General features: G+C 40.3%; 1 protein-coding gene across 4 annotated transcripts in view; it reads right to left on the minus strand.

Moving 5' to 3' along the window:
• Positions 1–17045, minus strand: part of ITSN2 (intersectin 2) — a 140428-nt gene extending 123383 nt beyond the window's left edge. For 2 of the 4 annotated variants that reach the window (XM_035000683.1, XM_035000681.1), the window contains exon 1: positions 16610–16724. The gene's annotated coding sequence lies outside the window, so the exon portion shown is untranslated. Of the gene's footprint in view, positions 1–16609; positions 16725–16964 lie in introns of those variants that run through there. The other 2 variants (XM_035000682.1, XM_035000684.1) reach the window with 2 other exon arrangements.
• Positions 17046–21618: the final 4573 nt, after the last annotated feature.

Genomic DNA, 21618 nt, shown 5'->3' on the forward strand with positions numbered 1-21618 from the left:
TAAATTTCAGAATACTATGCATGTGGCACAAACGATAATTTCAAGGCTACAGTAGATAGGTAATGTTTGTGATATAAAGTAAATTTTTAAAAAACACAAAATTCTAGAATATGGATGCAAATATTCAAAATTATATATGCACATGTCAAGGATTAGAAGAACACCTCTTAAGGGAAGGACCTTATCTTTGTGAAGCACCTAATAAGAGTCTGACAGGCTGTTTAATATATGTTCACCAAATAATATTTATCACAGTTTTATTTGTAATAGCAAAAAACTTGAAAGAACCCAAACACCTGAAAATAGGAGTATGGTTAATAAATCATAGTCTATCTACTAGATAAAAATAACACAGCCATTAATATTTATGAAAATCATGAAGTAACACAGAAAAAAATACCTTCCATGTAATAAGTAGACAAAAATCTATACTGATTACAATTATGTAAAAATTATGTATGTATGTGTTTAAGTATGTAAATAGATACATACTCTGACTAAAAAGCACTAATATGCTGGGGTGCACAAGGTGGCACAGTCTTGGTTTTGGCTCAGGTCCTGATCTCAGAGTCGTGGGATCGAGCCTGGCATCCAGCTCTGCACTCAGCTAGGAGTCCGCTTGAGATTCTCTCTCCCTCTCCCTTTGCCCCTCCTGCTCAAGCTCTCTCTCTCTCAACATTTTTTTTTAAAGCATTAATGTAAAAAAAAATAAAAGCATTAATATGCTGGGGCACCTGGGTGGCTCAGTCATTAGGCCATGACCTGCCTTCAGCTCAGGTCATGATCCCAGGGTCCCGGGATCGAGCCCCCGCATGGGGCTCCATGCTCAGCGGGAAGCCTGCTTCTCCTTCTCCCACTCCCCCTGCCCTTTGTTCCTGCTCTCACTATCTCTTTCTGTCAAATAAATAAATAAAATCTTAAAAAAAAAAAGGCATTAATATGCTAAAAGTAGTTGACTTAGGTTGAAAGATGGACTGAATTTTTTTTATTTTCCAAGTTTTGTTGTTGCTATTTTTTTTAAATCTCATATAAACCACATACACCAAAATGTCAAGCAATTAAAAACAGACAATTTTCAGTAATTCAAAGAAGAGAAGTCTATGGTAAATTTACTTGTCTTTCAAAAACCAGTAATGCCTTCTATGGAGTTTTTTTTTTCTGACACCAACGGGTGTCCAACAATTCAATTCAATTCAATTCTGACACTAACTACCTGGTGTGATGTAGTCCCCACGGGTTGAGGCCTCAGTCCCACAAAACTGCCCCCACTTCAGGCACTGGTCACTAGTCCTGGGCCATCTTCTGACCAGCTGGCTATAAATCAGAGGTTCCTATGATCCCCTCCTTGGGTTTGATAATTTGCTAGAAAAGCTCACAGAACTCAGAAAAAACTATTTACGTTTACTGTTTTAATATAAAGGATACAATTCAGGACAGCCAAATGGAAGAGACATACTGGGCAAGGTATGGGGGGCAGGGCATGTCACCCTCCCAGCACAATACATTTACCAACCTGGAAGCTCTCATTGTCCTAGAGCTTTTATAGAGCTCAATCTCTAGGGCCCACCTCCTCTTCCTGGAGGTTGATGGGTGGGGTGGAAAGTATCCTCATCCTGAGGCTATCTAGGGGTACCACTCTAAGCCTCATTAGTATACCTCAGGTGTGATGGGAAGGGGCTTATTATGAATAAAAGACACTCCTATCATTCAGGAAATTCCAAAGGTTTTAGGAGAACTGTGCCAGGAACCAGGGACAAAGACCAAATATATTTTTGCATTCTACTACACCATCTTTTAACACAACAGCAAATATGACCCAGAGCTTTGCTCTTGTCTATTATAAACAATATTAAGTAACAAGTCTGTTTTACCAAAAACATTTAACTAAAATTACCAATCCCTCCGGGTGCCTGGGTGGCTCAGTCGTTAAGCATCTGCCTTCAACTCAGGTCATGGTCCCAGGGTCCTGGGATCGAGCCCCGCATCGGGTTCTCTGCTCAGCAGGAAGCCTGCTTCTCCCTCTCCCACTCCCCCTGCTTGTGTTCCCTCTCTCGCTGTGTCTCTCTCTGTCAAATAAATAAATCTTTAAAAAATAAAGTAAAATAAAATAAAATAAAATAAAATTAACAATCTCTCAAACCCTGCTATGCTACATCTAGTGCTAAAAACTACAGAGAAAAGGTACACTCCTCCACACATACCGTACTGCAGGGGCCTAAAGAGATTGGCATCCAAAACCAAGGCCACACCCAGAAGGTCCTGAGTGGGAAGAGCTTCCACCTGTGACTGGTAGTTTCCAATCTCAACCCAAACACAAACAGAACAAGAGAGTAAAGAAAATGAAAGTAGTAGCCAATAGGTACAAAAGCAACCATCCATTTTCCTATTCTATCAGTCCAATTTAAGGTTCCTTTGTTTTTTTTTAATATCAATATGTTTCAATTACTGGAAACTATGCTATCAATGCAGCAAAAAGAATGCTCTTAAATAGAACATCGTAATCTACTGAGAAAGCAAATATAAAATAATAAATGTATAATGAGGATTTTAAAAGCAAACTCCAAGTTCTGACAGGGAGAAATACTACCACAAAACAACAAGATAGAGATACTCTAATATGGAATTAGTCCTACTAAAACCAACAGTGTGTCCAGAAAATACCTATCTCTAACCAAAACAAGATCTCACTTCCCTCAAATACTTCAAAAACACAAATTTACAAATTCTCTTCACCAATCTAAGTTCTTTAATTTTGAGGAGTCATGGACTTAAAAAAATCTGGCAAACCTATAGTTGCTCTTTCTGGAAAAAAACACAAATGTACAGAATGTAGCATACAATTCCAAAGGCTTCAGACCTCTAAAGCCAATGTGAAGATTTTCAGAGGGTTCATGTTTTCCATAGCTAAGGCTCTTAATTATAAATACACTAATTCCCACGTTAAAAAGGTATACTATATTAGAGTGAGAAAGAATCCTTCCATTACGTATTCCATTCATTCTCAAACTATTCTAACCATGGCCCACCTAAGTGGGACAAGAGACCCAACCTAACCATCTGCTTCCATTTTCCAAGAGAAAAATAACTCCATGATGAAGAAGTATACAATGCAACAGTTGCATAAGAGCAAAATGGGCAACAAAATTAAATCTAACATTGATTCTATAATTAATTACAGTTAATTCAAGAATAGCAATTGGAACCACATCAAACTCCAGACAATACCAATGCTTGCACTGAAAACAGTATCTACATCTGAGTGTGGGTGTACCTTGTAGGAACTTTTCAATGCTGCTGAAGTATTGTATAGCTAACAAGTTTCTTAATAGAAAACTAAATTAGAGCCCTGAGTAAGCTCTAGAAACTGGTTAATTTTAGTTTATGAACAGTAAATTTCAGTAATCCTTAGTAACTCAGATTATCAGTAAGTAGCCCACACTAACACAAAAAACAAAGACTATGGACACAAAATAACAGTAGCTCCTAAGAAATAAGAAAATAACTTACGGGCACCTGGGTGGCTCAGTTGGTTAAGCGACTGCCTTCAGCTCAGGTCATGATCCTGGAGTCCCTGGATCCAGTCCCGCATCGGGCTCCCTGCTCGGCAGGGAGTCTGCTTCTCCCTCTGACCCTCCCCCCTCTCATGTGCTCTCTCTCATTCTCTCTCACGCAAATAAATAAATAAAATCTTTAAAAAAAAAAAATAACTTACATTTTAGTTTCATATTCATCAGGAAAAGCCTGCTGACATAGCATGTGCCTTGAACCATACTGGAGAAGCAGCAATCTAATCCAAAAATTTTCAGCCATTTTTCCACTGTGACTCTGTGTAATAACACTCATTAGTAGTATAAAATCTAATCTCCTAGAGGTATCCTTCCTACATTGCTGGTGGGAATGTAAAATGATTCAGCTGCTTTGGAAAACAATTTGGCAGTTTCTCAAAATGTTAAGCATAGTTTACCATATAACTCAGCATAGGTATGAACCCAAGAGAAACGAAAACCTAAACCTATGTCCTCGCAAAAATGTGTACACAGATGCTCAGAACAGTATTCTTCATAATAGCCAAAAAGTGGAAACAACCCAAATGTCCATCCACTGATGAATGGATAAACCAACTGTGGTATATCCAGACAACAGAATATTTAGCCATAAAAAGAAGTGAATTATTCATATATGCTATAACAAAGACACACCTTAAAAACTTTACAGTTGTGAAAGAAACCAATCACAAAAGACCACACATATTTTATGTTCCCATTTATATGAAATGTCCAGAATAGGCAAATTCATAGAGACAGAAAGTAGATTAGTAGTTGCCTAGGCCTGGGGGTGTAGGGAGGAATGGGAATGGCTGCTAATGGCTAAGGGGGTTCTTTTTTGGATGATGAAAATGTTCTAAAATTAGGGGTGCCTGGGTGGCTCAGTTGGTTAAGCATTTGCTTTCGGCTCAGGTCATGATCCCAGGGTCCTGGGATAGAGCCCTGCATCAGACTCACTGCTTAGCAGGGTGTCTGCTTGTTCCTCTCCTGCTGCCCTTTCCCCCTTCTCCTCCTGCTCCCTCCCCCAACCCTCTCAAATAAATAAATAAATATCTTTTAAAAAAATGTTCTAAAATTAGTTGCCTGGGTGGCTCAGATGGTTAAGCGTCTGCCTTCAGCTCAGGTCATGATCCCAGCATCCTGGGATGGAGCCCCACATCAGGCTCCCCGCTCAGCCGGGAGCCTGCTTCTCCTCCCTCTACTGCTCCCCCTGCATGTACTCTTTCGCTCTCTCTGTCAAATAAATAAATAAAATCTTCAAAAAAATAAAGTCTTTAAAAATGTTCTAAAATTAGATATTGGTGATGGCTGCACAATTCTGTGAATATAATAAAAACCACAGAATTGTAAATTTTAAAAGGGTGAATTTTATGGTATGAATTATTATCTCAACAAACCTTTACATTAAATAAACCTAATCTCCTTCACATGGCATATGAGGCGTTTTAGGGTTTATCCTCTGCCTATTTTTCTAGTGTTGGAATATGTTCCCACCTTTATCTCTGCCCCATCTTATTTCATTCCCCCCTCTCTGAACCTGTGGAACTACCTACCTCCTCAGTGACACTTCCATTTACAAAAGCTTCCTTTGCCACATTCCCGTTTGATCTTGTATATATCTCCATAAACTACATACTCCCGGTATCATTCACTCTTATTTTCATGCGAACCACCTCCATGACACTGTGAACACCTATGAATGTCTCTTCATCTTCATATACCTAGTGTCCGGAAGTCAGCCATGTGACTGGCACTAAAATATCCTTTAAGAAACACAAATGCTTTGACTCTTGGAGGTTAGCATTCTTTCAACTGCAATGAGGACAAGAAGGCTGATAACTTGAACTCTGAAAATACGTCAGCCAACTTGTGTTTAAATCCCAGCACAGTTACTCCTTAGCTTTGTGGACTCCACATGATATAGCTTCAACTTCCTAACCTGTAAGTGTGGATAATTGTACCTAAATACCAGGTTGTTTTAAGGCTTAGGTATAATGTCTGTAAAGCATCTGGCACATAGAAGGTGCTCAGAAATGATGGCTATTACCACTATCATTTCAACATTATTTTTAACACAATAGTTACCTTGATTTCACTGAATTGGTACAACAAGCTAAAGTTGTACCAATTACTGATAAGAAGGACATATTTTTCTCACTTTATTTAATATCTGAGAAAAAGGTTACCATTATTTCTATCTAAAGGCTTAGGGCTCAAATACACAAAATATGTTGAGACTTAAAAGCTTCAAAGAAGATAACTTTCCTATACAAACTTAGTTAATAGTTCTAGTTCTGCAACTTAGCATCTTCAGTTTAAGATGTTTAAATATAAATTATAAGTTTGAACTTTTATAAATGTTAAGTTTAGCCTACAAAGAATCAACCAATATACCAAGCAGGTATAAAATAACAGAAATGGTAAACTAATACTGAAGTCATTACTACTCCAATAATACTGCAGATTTATATTAAATCAGTTTTAGAAGAACTAATCAACAACTCTGAACAAGACAATTCACCCACACAAAGGGGGTAAAAAAAACCACCTAAGAATAGCTTGTGACTCAGCCTGCACCGCTGTAAGGGGAAGGTGGGGAGAGCCGGCTACTTGGTCTGTTCGCTTCAGTCTCATATCAGGACTAAATATTGAAACAAAACTATTTACTTGCCTTGAATAAGAAGTAGAGAGGGAAAACATTCAGATAGATGCTTCACCTTCAAGTAAAATATCTCCTCTCTGGGGCGCCTGAGTGGCTCAGATGGTTGGGCGTCTGCCTTCAGCTCAGGTCATGATCCCAGCGTCCTGGGATCGAGTCCCGCATCGGGCTCCCTGCTCCTTGGGAGCCTGTTTCTCCCTCTGCCTCTCTCTCTCTCTGTCTCTCATGAATAAATAAATACAATCTTTAAAAAAAAAAAATCTCCTCTCTGAAAAAAAATAACTTTCTAAGTTCTAAAGTCACTCAAGAAAACCCAAAGGGAAAAATTAAGATTCATCTATATAAATATTTTAAATGTTTATTGAAAACAAAATTTAAAGGTAAATGGGGAAAAACCAAAACAAATATGATAGTCAATATTTTTAATGTACAGAGAACTATTAAAATAGATAATGAAAACACTAAGACCTAAAATAGTTTTCCAAAGGGGAAATGAAACTGGGTAATAGATGTTAACATCATGAAAAAAACAAGGAAATGCAAATGAAGTTTTGTTTCTCCGGAAAAACTTATTTAGAAAACAAAACAAAACAAAACAAAAACCTTGGCTAATTTGCAACAACAAGGAGGGAGCTAGAGCGTATTATGCTAGGTGAAATAAGTCAGTCAGAGAAAGACAAATATCACATGATCTCACTCATGTGGAATTTAAGAAAGAAAACAGATCAACATATGGGAAGGGGGAAAAAGGAGAGAGAAATAAGCCATAAGTGACTTTTTTTTTTTAGATTTTTATTTATCTGAAAGAGAGAGAGCATGAGGGGGAGGCGGACAGGCAGAGGGAGAGGGAGAAGCCAACTCCCCAACAAGCAGGGAGCCTAACACAGGATTCCATCCCATGACCCCGAGATCACAACCTGAGCAGAAAGCAGATGCTCAATAAGACACTCAAGGAGATGCTCAATGAATGAGCCATTCAGGCACCCCACCCTGCCATGAGAGAACAAACAGGGCTGATGGAGGGAGGTGGGTGGGGGATGGGCTAGATGGGTGATGGGTATTAAGAAGGGCACTTGTTGTGAAGAGCACTGGGTGTTTTATGTAAGTGATGAAGCACTGAATCCTACTCCTGAAACCAAAATTGACTGTATGTATGTTAACTAAAATTTAAACAACAAAAAACCTTGGCTAATACTCAGGGCTAGCAAAGGTGAGGGGAGTTGAGTGCTGCAGACATAATTCATGGGAATGCAAACTGGTATTGCTCTTCAGAAGACAATTTGAGAACATACAGCAAGAACCCTACCAATATTCAGATCCAATAAGCCAACAATTTCACTTCTGGGAATCTGTCATAAGAAAATAATGATAAATGGAGGAAATGTGAAGATATTCATGCAATTAATAGTTAGTATAGAAAGAAAAAACTGGAAGTAACATGAGTGCTCAACAATGGGGAATACACTGAACTAAGTATCAGCCTGCTACTTAAATCAAATATCAAATTCATAATGGTATCTAAATTATCTCTCTACAAACCTACTTTTAAAAACACAAGGTCGGCTAAACCATGTAATAACATGGAAACTGGTTACGTTCTTATAATTTATGATGTAAATGTGTATCATTATGAAAATAATAATAGCAGCTAACAATCACTGAATACTTAGAAAATTCCAAGCCCGACCCTTAGGTCTTCACGTGTTATCATTGACATCATCATTATAACAAGGCCATCCTAGAAGGGTCTGATCCTCAGGGCCAGCCACCAACTGCAGGGTTGGCCCAAGATAAATTACACTCTGAAGAAGGCCTCATTATAAACTATTTCATAGGTCCCTTGAGAATGTTAAAAAAAATTTTTTTGAAACTGAATTTTGTTTCAGAAAAGAAAGGTACAGGGGCGCCTGGGTGGCTCAGTTGTTAAGTGTCTGCCTTTGGCTCAGGTCATGATCCCAGGGCCCTGGGATAGAGCCCCGCATCAGTCTCCCTGCTCAGCAGGAAGCCTGCTTCTCCTCTCCCACTCCCCCTGCTTGTGTTCCGTCTCTTGCTGTGTCTCTCTGTCAAATAAATAAGATCTTAAAAAAAAAAAAAGAAAGAAAGAAAGAAAGAAAGGTACAATGCCTCAGACATGCCCCCTTCCCTCCAGGCATAGCCCAGGCAGCAGCCCCAGCTAACCTTACCAAAAGACAGGCCTGATTATTATTGTTACACTTATAAAGAATTTATTATGAGATGACCACACTAAACATATATTATCTCTTCATCCTCCTGACAACTCTAAGGGTATTGTTATGAAACCTCCACTTTTTAAGGAAGGGCAAACCAAGGCTTAGTGAGAGTGTTACTCTCATAAAGCTAATAAAAAAAAGCCAAGCTAGAACTAAAACTCCACTGAGCAAAAGCCATGTTATTATTATTTTTTAAAGATTTTATTCATTTGACAGAGAGAGAGACAGTGAGAGAGGGAACACAAGCAGGGGGAGTGGGAGAGGGAGAAGCAGGCTTCCCGCCGAGCAGGGAGCTCATGGGATCATGACCTGAGCCTAAGACAGACGCTTAATGACTGAGCCACCCAGGCGCCCCAAAAGCCATGTTATTCTTAACTACCGTGTTGTATTATAAAACACGCACAATATATATGTAAATACAACAAAAAAGAAAGATAGGATGGGTAGGAGACACCAAAATGTGGTTGTTATTGGTTGTTGGACTTGGAATGACACTTTTTCTCCTACTTTTTTCCCCCTATTTTACAAAGTTTCTTTAATCAGCATGTACTGTTTTTACAATAAATGTTACATAATGAGAAATAAAGTTAAATTGAAAGAGGAAAAGGATTTGGAAAAATATTTACATTAAATGACAAACAAGTTATATTGTTAATAAAACTCAGAGCCCAGCAGTCTGTATACCTCAAAATTAAACTAGTAAATTGAGAGAAAAATGTCTCTTAACAAAATTAGAATAGAAACGTAATGAATGCTGGAGAGAAAAGGAACTGAGATCTCATCTGATGCACCAACAGCCATGGAGAAGTGTGACTAGAACTGCAAGTCTCCAAAGACAACAGCTTCACAGTTGGTTCTCTCCCCTAAGGCTCTGACTTCTGGGAGAGGCACCAGCAGGCCTACCCCACCAGTTCACCAACTTCCCAGGGCATTTCAAAACCTTCCCAGGATTACGTGAGGACCCTCCAACTTCACCCATTACACTGGAAAAAAGGGGGAAGTCAGAAGAGAAACAGAGCTAGAACGAAGAGATCTAGAAGGAAGATTCAAATATTCTGAATACCAAAAGAGGTATACTGGGCTGAAAGAGGGATTTTTTTCCTCAGGCTTTCCCAGAGGCAAGGTTAATAATCCTCAGAGTCACTCTAGGTAACTTGCTATTCCCAAAATGGGAAATTTCCAAGTCTGTTTTCATTCAATTTGTCTCTAGGTCCCTTCTTCCACACCCCGCCCCCCAACCCCCCAACTGGCCTTCTAAGCCCAGTTCCATTGTTACTTCCTCGGTGTAAGTTTCTCCATTTTATATACTTGGGAGGTGGATTCCCTTCTTTATATCACCAACATCATCATGAGTAGCTTTAAATCAAATTGACAAATATCTGCCAAGTCATCAGAAATGTAACACCTGGATAAGATGTGTAAGAGCAGGGAATATAGAAGAGGAATAAGCCCAAAACTTAAGAATTTCATATAGGTGCTATAGGTATAAAGGACAGAAGACAGGCACCTAACTTTTCCTTAAAGAACTAGAAAGTTGTTAGATGAGCAATCCCAGAAGAAAGGACTCCTCAACTGAGTAATGAACACCTAATCAATAAGTATCACCCAGTAGGCTAGAAAAAGAGATTTTTAGGACTTGGGAATAGAAATAGGCAAAGACACAGAGGAAAAAGCTGTTTAAGAATTAAAAGACAATGTCAGAGGACTTTGTAAATGGGACTAATAATAGCACCTACCCCATAGGAATGTTGTAAAAATTAAATGAGGGAATAAATGTAATGAGTTAGATTAATGCTGCATATGGGAAGTACTATATAAATTCTAGCTTTCATCATTGATAAAAATCTAAAAACAAAACTAAGAAACTAACTTGGGAAAAATTATACCTATATGGCAAAGAGTTACTATTCTTAAAATATAAAGAATCCTTAGAAATAACTAAGAGATGAAAATGCCAAAGAAGTGAGAAAGGGCAGAGAGAAATATTTTTCAAAGAAAAAAATCTTTAAAAGTATAACTTCAATAATAAAGAAAAACAAGGTGGTCTTTATCAAATTAGCAGATTAAAAAAAGAGCAATGTTTCTGAGCATGTGGGAAATAGGACTGGTTTCACTGGTCAATTTAACTTTATTTCTCCCAACACTTTGGTACTGAAAAGTTTTTCTAGAAGACAAGCTGGCAGTAAGTTTACACTCATAGATGCACACAGATACAGTTACAAAGATGTTAACTATGGCACAATTTAAAATTAAAAAAATAATTACAAAATACTTTAATGCTACAGAACAAATATGCGCCCAGGATACAGAGCCAGACTAAGTTCACATCCTCTGTCTACCACTTATTAGCTATGGGATCTTGGGAAAATTACTAAACCTGTCCTTGTTCAATCTTCTCAACTGTAAAATAAATAATAATAGAACAGTTCTTATGGAGAGGCTGAAAACTAAATGAGTAAAAATACACAAAGTGTCTCAAAAGTAACTAGAATACAGTGAATGCTCAGTTCATATTAGACATTATGAATGTTCTGTGGTAGCAAGGCAATATAATTTAGCCAATAAAATTACATTGTAGATAAATATACAATAAAACAGAACCATGTTTTTGATAAATGCTAGTAAGCTAAAAAAACAGGTTACACAGAATATATAATTCCATTTTTTGCAAAGAAAAATTTCTAGAAGGAGATCTAAAATATTAATACTGACCATTTCTCTGGGCAATATGATTATTAGTGACTATTATTTTCTTCTTTCAATTTCCCTGTTGCTTTCCAATTTTCCAAAAGAACATATATTAGTCATAAACATGCTATAAACAAAAGCCTACAGGATTTAAAAACAAACACAACATATCACTTTTAGGAAAAATAAAATTAAGGTATCTATTCTAAACCATTTGACAAATCTCTGTTCTAGACTCCTGCTGTGCCTGAGGTTTGTTGTTCTGGCTTAAATTACTAGAAAACAGAAATATTCAGAGGTGTGCTGGGTGCAAACCCAACAGTAATATTGAAATGATGGACATTTATTTTAAATACAATGATGTGAAATACTAGGTTTACTCATAAAACGCACAGAATAATCCTTTCCCAAATCTTGAATTCCTTAATAATAACTTCACATAAGGCAAATTTACTTCTCTCAATTACCACCCACCCAACTGTCCACACATTCCCTACCCCCATTTCCTACCTAACTTTTCTCCATAGACCTAGCAAACTAACTTCTGAACGTTTTATTGTCTCTCCTTCTCCCTCCTGAATGTAAACAGCACAAGGGCAGGAATTTTTGTGGATTTTGTTTACTGCTTATATGCTCATTGCTTGGACCAGTTTCTGGCATGAAGGCACTCAATATTTGTTAAAAGATTTAATTTGGTACCATGATTTATGAGTAACTTTTGTTGGGTTTAATTCTTTAAAGATGAAAAATGGTTGTTGATAATAAAAAAGTTAAAACAGATGACAGAAAACAGTGGGGAGGGGGCTTTTTTTTTTTTTCCCCATCGAAGCCCCTAGAAAGACAAAGATGAGGTAAAGTCAATCTGATGAGGAAAGCAAGCAAAAATGTATTTAAGAGGGAGCTGCAGCATGTACTTTTTCAAGATGAGAACACCACCATTCTACAAAGACTATAAAACCCAGGTACTAGACAGTAATGTTCAGAAAAAGTTTTGGGTTATCTGTATCTACATGGCTCTTGACATCTCAATCATACAAGTGACTCAACTCTCTGGACCCACTGGAACCCTGGATCCTGAAGGAGCCAAAAACTCCAAGTCAGAATCACTGAACGAGGACCAGACACCAGAAGAAAGGAGAAGTGGACAGGGAAAGCTTTTCAATATGGGATGTTTCTGCAGCAAGACAAAATCAATTTATAAGCTGGAAGGTCACTGGAACTTTGGCAGAGGGAAAGCCTAAAATGCCCCTAGTGAGGAGAAGGTAAATGGAAAATAAACCATAGCTTCTGTTCTACCATTCAAGTTTCCAGGATTTACCACAATGTTAGGAAGTGTTACACATACATCTCAGTTCACATCATTCCCTGCAAATTCCATTAATCTTGAAGTTCTCACTTATACTCACCAAAATGTATTTCGTGCTCACTAAAAAATAAAATTACCAAATGCTACTTATGCTGTGAAATTTATTAACCTGACCTACTTAATTCTTATATTTAAGCACTCAATCTTAAGTGTGAAGGAGGAGCAGTAGGATGATGAAAAGTGTCCAAATACCTACACCAACGTGTTTAAGCAAAAAGAAAATGATAATGCTATAGTTATCAGTGTCCTCCTAACTGTCGGAGTAAACCCTGCTGGGGTTTATCTCCATGGACTCTATAGTTTGACATGGCCCACCATTCTTGACCATTCTTTCCCCCTGTCTGCCTCATACCAGCCAAGTGCTCTTCACACTGAAAAGTACAAGTTATTTAAGCACCTGGATTCAAAAACTTGGAAGTGATAATTCAAAGCAGGAGCTTCTTTTGCAGATATAGACTTCTTTTTTTCTTCCTGTAGGCTATGTTTTCTCCCCCCCCCCCCCCCCCCCCGCCCCATCCAAATTAAGAGGACTAAAAAGACAGATTCTTTAGGGGGAGATGGGATTGTGGATCAGTTCTTCTATTTTCCAGACCTCTTATATGGATTGTTTTGATAAGATTAAAAATTAAGAGGCAAAAATGTGAATTTTTTTTCCCAATCACTAGGTAAAAAGACCCCCCTCCCCCCACAAAAAAGCATTAAGCTAGTTTGAAATTTCTCACTGACTAGTTGGAATAATGGTAACATTTACTGAGCACTCATACTAAGCAGTAGTCACTGTGCTAAGCACTTCATATCACATAGGACAACACTATTAGATACATTTTATAGATGAGAAACAGAAGCTCAGAGAATTAAAATCAGTTGCTCAAGGTCATACAGCTATTTAGTGTTAGAGTTAGGAGCAGGAGGTTTAACTTGAAAGCCTGTATCTTATCTACTATGGTTACAGTGAAAATAAGAAATTTTTATTAACCACATATACTTTTTCTAGAATGAATATGCATTAGCGAAGAAAATAATCTAGAAGACATAAGACAGTTGCTTAAATGAGACAAGTTAAATGTCTACCGTCTGATAATAGATCCCTAAATGTCTCCCATAACCACTGCTGAATAGCTTCACAAGTAACTAAATCATTCAGCATCCTGATAGAGCTGTGAAATGACTTTTTAAGTGAATCTCTCAAAATAATACTATACATTTGCAAATGAAATATGCTGCCCTCTTAGAGTTGTATAAATACCTTATTTCTTGATGCATTCACTGCCCTATTTTTGCTCAGTTTCCTCCCCTCCTCCCCCACTTCCTCTCTGCCTTAAGATCCTTTAAGACCAGTTCAGTTCCTCCTTCTCAAAGAATACCTACAAATATGCAGTCTACCCACCAGGACTCTAATAATCAGTGACTGTCCTTTGTCATCAGTTGCTGTGCTCTGTTGTTACAGAAGGGTACAAAGTAAAAAATGAACTCAAGAGAAAAATAGCATTTCTGATGCACCTTCATCTTTAGATCTATCCATTTACAGAGTTAATTCTAAACATTCTTATTTCTCTACTTCACACTTGGAATCCTGCCTTTAACAATTAGTATACCAAAAAAAGTCTGCCTTTTCTTAGTCTTTCTTCAAAAATAGTTACTCCACAAAAAATTTTTCCATAAATAAGGTACTGGAAAGATCAGAATCAAAAAAAGGAAAAAAAGAGAAGCAAATGTACTGATAGAATAAATATACCACAATTTAAGTAATATAAGTTTTAGTGATATAATTTATCGATATAATTAGTTTATTCTGAGTCACTTCTGGAACTTGTTCATAAAGTGCTTTACAAGTAAATATAGTATAAAAAATGCTAGCTAGTTATCAGTGGACTAACATGTATTTTCATCCATTTACTTATACAACAAATATTTATTGAATGCCCAAATAACTTTTTTTCCCCCCCTGAACCAAGAGGAGTGATAAAGGCACAGGTGCTAAAGTTAGAAGGATCTTGGTTTGAAACCTGGCTCTTGTACTTACCAGCTCAGAGACTGAGAGCAGTCAATTAACCTCCAGGTTAGCATTTCACTCATCTATTTCATAGGAGAAAAAGTACTACTCTTATGGTCTTTGTGAGATTTAACTGATTATGCAAAACAGCATATGGCCTAGCATGTACTAAGTGCTCAATAAATTATAACCACAGTAAATATATTTTAATATTGAAGAAAGTAGTTGAAGGAGATGGCCAATAAATGTTTTTTGTCTTACTAGAAATATGGAAATTTGTGAAACTCTGTATTAAAGATACATTAAAAATAAAAATCTTAAGGTTATGGGAAAAAAATCCACTTAAAAAAAAAGAGATGTGTTAAGTATGTAGGGTGAAATGACTAAAAAATAAAGGAAGAAAAAGAGATGGATAAAGAAAATCCTGACAGCTCCTAAGTGTGGGTGATGGGTGTTGAGAGGTTCCTTATACTGTTCTTTTTTTTTTTTTTTGCAAAAATACAAATTTTTTATAACTATAATCCTAATCCCAGAACATGCCTAACACATTTCCCCATATTCAGGAAAGACTGGGATTTTAGCCTTGAGATCTGCTGAGAACTGACACAGTACTTTCCTGCTCAATAATTCAGTATAGGTCAAGTTTTTTCAGACCATTCTACCTTTCATTATAAGGGTGAGCAGAGGGAATAAATGCATTAGAGCATTAAAAAATACAAGCTTTTCTGCTGCTCATTAATATTACATTAAAATAGCAGCAATGCATATTTTTCCACGTCCTTGAAAAATATGAAATTGTTTTTAAATTAAGCTTTTAAAAACAACTTCCACCTTCTCTACTTCTGAATTTACAGGAGATATATGTCAATCATATCTAAATAAAGCTGGGGGGTGGGAGAGAGAAATTACTAGAGAATGTCAGGCACAGCAAGGTATGCACATCAGAGTTGCTACTACCTTTAAAATTTGAGGGACATTATTATTAATTTATGTAAAGGTTTTACATAATGTTTCCAGACTGCGTTTAGGTTTTATCACTTACAATATAGCAAACAAGTACAGGGAAAGAGGCAATTAATTTTCTTAAGAGGCTTAAGAAGCTTAACCTACAGTCTATGCCACCTAAGTTAAGCTCACTAAAACAACACAAAATTTCAAGTCACACTTTGCCTATCTCTGGGTAAGCAAGTAAACTCTAGTAAAAACAAACTAGAGCATTTAATAAAGCGATCATTTTGTGTTAACCTTAATTCCTAAAATAAACTGGTTGGCTCTATCAAACATATTCTTAATTCACAATTAATTCAAGTCTCAAATGAAGCATACTTGCCATCGGCAATCATTCAACGACAAAGCACACGATTAATCACCCAAATACAGCATCTTTTTACAGACTGCAAAGCCATCTGCCGTTTCAGCCTCTGTTTACCCATTCACTAACGCACATGAGGGCGTCTTTTAAAAAATAATAATAAGCAATAAACTTTACTCTGGCCTGCGAGATTACATCTCTCCGTGCTTCCTGTACACCCTGTAAATCAACGACGCTAAAGTCAAACGGTAGCATTTCCCAACTTTGGTTTAATGCGAGCGGTGGACGCCGAGCATCCGCCCACTGGCCGCTCGTGACTCGGGGTACTTTGACGCACCGGGATGCGGCTCACCTGACATTCTGCACCATCCATTACCAAAGCAAGCCAACTAGGCGGAAAAAAAAGGGGGTCCCCGAGCAAGCGTGCGGGTGCCCCTAAGGGCCCTCTTCTGCCGGCACAGCGAAAACGAGGGGCCACGCCGCCCCCGGCCCTCAGCGGCGTCCGCACCTGCCAGGAGAGGCCGGGGGCTGGGGGCTGGGGGCCGGGGCTCGGCCGCACGGGAAGGGGCGGCTCGGCCCCGGCCCCTCGGCGTCCGCCCCGGGCCCGCCGCGGGGGCTGGAACCGGGGCCGGAGGTTTCCGCCCGGCGCCGCCAAGCCCGCCAGGGGCCTAGCTCCGGCTCCCGAGGGCTCGCCCGCGGCGGCCAGGGCGCGCAGCCGCCTCCCGCCCGGCCCGCCGAGCCTCCCCGCGGCGAGCGCGGCGGCGCCCGCACCTGCCCCGCGCCGGAGCGCAGCCCCCGCCGGCCGCTTCACCCACCTGGCGCCCCCGCCGCGCTCCCCGCACGTCACAGCGCGACCCCGCGCTCCTCGGCACCCGCAGCGCGGCCGCGGGCGGACGCCGAGAGACCCTGCTCGGCCGCCGCCGCCGCCGCTCGGTTCGTCCCCGGCCGCCGACAGCGAACCTGTTGCGCAGCCTGTCACGGCAGCTCGGGCTCCGCGGCACCGCCTCAGCCCCACAACAACATGGCGGCCGCGGCCTCCGCAGGAAGCCGGGGGGCGGGGAGGTAGGCGACGGGCCGAGCAGCTGACGGCCCGCCCGCTCGCCCGCCCGCGGCCGGCGCGGACTCCCCCACCCTCGGGAACCCGAGGTAAGCCCGGGCGCGGCTCCTCACCCCCAGAATCCCGCGGCACCGGACCCCGCGGGCCTAGTGCCAGTGCTCCGCTCTCCCCTCGGGGAGGCCCTGAAGTCCCGGTCCCGGCAGCCCTTTCCTGGAGCAGCGACGGCCCACCTGGCTCCTCCTCCCCGAGGTGACATGTTGAGGTTGGGTGGTGCGTTTCCTGCCACTGCAGAAGCCCCAAAGTTTCGGGGAGGGCCTAGCCGTGTCGGACACATGCCTGTTGCACCCCACATGGGGCTCTCTCCGGAGCCTTCTCTCTCTCTCTCTCAGGGTAATTCGCTGAGCTGAGAGCTGGGATTCTCCGGGAAAGGGGATCTGAGGCAGGAGAAGGAGGTCGTTCTCACCCTTGTTTATGGGTCTGGTACAGTCCCCAGAAAGACTAACCATACCTAAGGGTCATCCACTCAGTATTCCTCACTCTCCTCTCTACCACATAAAAAAGGCCAACAAGGTGGGGACCTCCCCACCCGCCTCCACTTGGGAGAGCAACTACTCCATAAACTCATGAGCAGTAAGACGTTGATCTCTCCCCAAGTTCCGCCACCTGGTCTGCAGAAGCTGAACATTCTTCCCCACCCTATAGCCACCTGGCAAGATCAGAGTATCTCTTTTTTCTCAACACTTCCTGCTCCTGGTCTCCGCACAGAACACCGGACTTCAACTCAAGTTACCACCTGATACCCTTTGCCCTTGACACAGCACTCGTTCTAGAGAAAGGATTTCTGTTACTTGGGGTTGGAGGCAGAGTCATGGTTCCTTCTGAGTATAACAAAATGGGGTTACAAGACCCAATATTTCTGTTGGCTTTTAGAGGCAGAGTGGGGGCTAGTCCCATGAACAAAACTCATAGCCCCCTGACTTGTGTTGGTAAAGGAGAAATCTGTGCAGATCAAATGATCCCATGGCTTCCTTACTTACCTTAGGGCAGGAGAAGTTAGCAAGGCTGGCTCCAGAGGGATGGGTCCAAAGCTTAGGCCTATCTGAACTGGCCAGCCAACTCATGTGAGGAACTTAGCAAATATCAATGATGATAAACAAGCTTTTCCCGCTCTCACACTCAGTGTTTTTCCTAACTCTTCGATTAGGACCTGACCAAGACCTGACAGACAGGTTCTGTGCTTCAGTGACACAGTGAGGCCAGACTCCTTTGTGTTAGTCTAGGAAGTCCCTTATCTACCGGGGTTAATCTAACCCTTGTCTCCTGGGGACCAATCAATCTGCAAACAAACCACCCAACCTAAGAACAACACTCTTGACCGCATGGTCTCATTCCCATGGCAGACATCACCAATTAATTGTGGTACTTCCTTTCAAAGCCCATATTCAAGCCCCTTTCTAAGCCTCTGAATCCTTCTCAGCATAATGCTCCAGAGACTTGGTCTAGGGCAAAACCTGTTTTTTTTATTCCTGACAGGCAAATAGCTAGTCTCCATTTCCCTCTCACCATTTGGTTAATGGCATTTGTGTTTCTGGGTTCTGGACCTGGTAAAATTCACCCTGAGTCCCCTTTCTTTCTGAAGGAGGTGCCAAAAACAAGGCAGGACAAAAATTAAGTTTGTTAAAAGGAGTATTTATAAACAAAAAGAGGAAAAAAAAAATTTTTAAACATCTCCCTAAAATAAACCAAAAATTTAGCAACCTTTCATGGAAATTGGCATCCTGTATACAACTGGGAGCCTATAGTATCCCAGCTGCTAAAACATTATATCTCAGGGTTCCATAAGGAACTTTGAGGCCAGTTTGTCCACCCTATCCTACTCACTCAGTATTTATGATTTACATAGATGATACAAACAAACACCATCCTACTTCTTTGATGTCTTCTTCTATTCACAGAGCATACCTTGGAACTGTATCTGTAATTTCTCTCCTTGGTATTTCCCAAATCCCACTACCTCTTCTTCACCTCCAACACCAACTGGTGATCAGATACTTGAAGGAACTAAGTCCTACCTAAGACATAGAGACTTTCCTGTTAAATCTAAAGAAGATTATGAGTTATTGTAGGGTCAGAAGGCATACAGGTCAGGGAAGGGACTAGGTAGATTACATTTTTCTTCCCCAGGTTCTGCCATAATTTAGGATAGATTCTGAGGCCTATTCCTAGTAACCTAACTTTTCCCAGGGGAGCATTTAATCTCAATCTGTTTTCCTTACCTGCACTGATTCTCCCCACCCCAACCATATATATGTTATGTTATATCAATTTCTCTTTCTGTTAGATTTCAAGGATTCCATCCTTAACCCCATTCCTACCCAGTCTACCCTCAAAACAAACACACAGTTGTGGGAAGAGGCTGGAATAGAGAAAAGATGCAATTCCAGACTCTAAGCATCCCATCAGGTAAATATATTATCTATCCTATAGAAAAGGAAGGCTGTGAGAAACTGGAGCTCATATGCAATGCCTCTACTAATAAATTTCCAAGACAATGTGATAAATAATTTAAAACTTCTTTTATTGTTTCTTGTCAGGCAGGTGTGTTGGCTACAAGTCCTCTTACTTTTATCTGAAAATGTTATTTTATTTTCATACTTGAATTACATATCCCCTGCATATAGAATTCTGGATTGACAGAGTTTTTTTCTTTTGGCATTTTAAAGATGTTTTCCCATTGTCTTCTGGCCTTCATGGTTTCCACTGAAAAAGTCAGCTGTTGACCAGATCATTTTCTCCTCTATGTAATATGTCATTTTCTCTTGCTGCTTTCAAGATTTGCTTTTTATTCTTGGCTTTCAATAATTTGACTCTGATGTGCACCAGTATGTCTTTTTTGGTGTTTATTCTGTGTGGCATGTATTTACAATTTTGTATCTGCAAATTTCTGTCTTTCATCAAATTAAGAAGAATCTTAGATATTATTTCTTCAAATACATTTTTCTGCCCCATTCTCTCTCTTATCTCCTTCTGGCATTCCAGTTACACGCATATTTTATTGTTTGGTATTATCTGGTATTCATATAGAGAAAGCAGTGTTGAACCACCATTGAATGCCAGAAAAACCTGGCTCTACCCTTCTGATCCTCAAGGCATCTGAAGATAGGAATAGTGAGCAGTGGGAATCTAAAGCTGTTCTCCTTTTACCTTCTATATTTGGTAGGAGTTAATATGCCTCTATTGTTAGCAACTGTGCTTTTTAGCCAGGGAGTCTCTTTTATTCTGTAGGGAAAAAAAAAAACAAAACCCTCACAATATCTCTATACCACTCCTAAACACACACACACACACACACACACAGAGTCAGAATTATTCTATTCCTTCTGAGAAATAGATGGAAAGTGAGGTTGGTCCTGTTTTAGTTTCTTTTTTTCTTTCAAAACTCACACAGAAGAATAGATGTGCTGACAGTCATTCTTTGTGCAGAAAGAACTAAAGTTAAAGTCAATCTGGGAAACCAAGCTGAGACTGCCCTAGTATTTGACCATAAAAGCAAATGAAAAGCAGGTCAGGGATAGGGGAAGTCAGGGTCCAGGAAAAGGCCTAGGGCTTCATCTGGTATGTATTTGCTGATTCATTAATTTGATATTTGTTTTCATTCAGCAAATAGTTATTAACAACCTATTACGTTTTAGCTACTGGAAACAAGGAGTTAGCGAGGAATTAGCACTAGTGGAAGCAGCTGAGACCCAGTTCAGAGACGTGGTTAATGGGCCTAATTAGTTCCTTCGCCCTGTCACCAGCTTCGTAACCTCCTGCATCCTATTCTGGAGCCCTGGCATAGAAAAGAAATGAAAAAGCAGCGATTTAAGGGGAAAGAGGAGGGAAGGATAATTCCTGAGCACACCGGAAGGAGTATTCTCATTATTGGACCACTTGGGTCATGCAAAACTTGAGGCTCTGGCTTAAAGCCTGATGGTACTAGAAGAGGTAGTACCAGGCATATTAGAGGGGAAGTTAGCCCAGACTTGGGACTGGGCCAGCACAGCAAGGTGGAGCCAAGGGCCAGACTGGGGCAAGGCCCTGCAGCTCTGGACAGGACGTGCCCATTCATGACTGAAGCACCAGGGCTTCCAGGCTGGCAGGTGTAGCTCAGCGAAAGGGAATCCAGCCCGTATTCAGGAGTCAGACGTCCTTCCTGTCTGGCGTATTTGCCCACCTGTCCCTTCAGTTCGTTGCTGCCATCTCCAGCACAAACTTGGAGTGATTCCAGTTCCCTTTTTGTGATAACCTAACTAATATTTATGTGGCATTTTGCACTTGACAGAGCAATTTTGTTATTCCATTTATAATCCTCACAACAATCCTGGGAAGCAGGGTAAAGATCTGTTTGTGATCATCTAACCTTGGTCGCTATGAAAGGAAAGAGGTAAAATCAGGCCTCAGTCTTGTGTGGGTAGTTTTCCCATGCCTGGTTGTTGCGGTTTTCTTTCCCCCCTTTAAATAGAGAAACACAGGCTATGCTATTCTGGGTTCAGATAGCAGCAATGTTTTAGTTTAAAATACACAATGGATCAGATCATTTTGTACTGCTTGGCCCCATCTAGCTGGACAAACATTTTTATTTCTAGAATTACCATTTTCTTCTTCCTAAGGAAGATAATATCCTAAGCCAATGAAATATAAGAAAGATAACTGGCCCCAACCCCCCGTCCCAGGAGAGAGAGATGGTGCTGCTGTTTGCTGTGGTGCCAGAGCACCAGAGGGGGG

This window comes from Mirounga leonina, unplaced genomic scaffold (genome assembly GCF_011800145.1).
Source record: "Mirounga leonina isolate KUSES-001 unplaced genomic scaffold, KU_Mleo_1.0 Mir_125, whole genome shotgun sequence".
NCBI classification, from domain to species: domain Eukaryota; kingdom Metazoa; phylum Chordata; class Mammalia; order Carnivora; family Phocidae; genus Mirounga; species Mirounga leonina.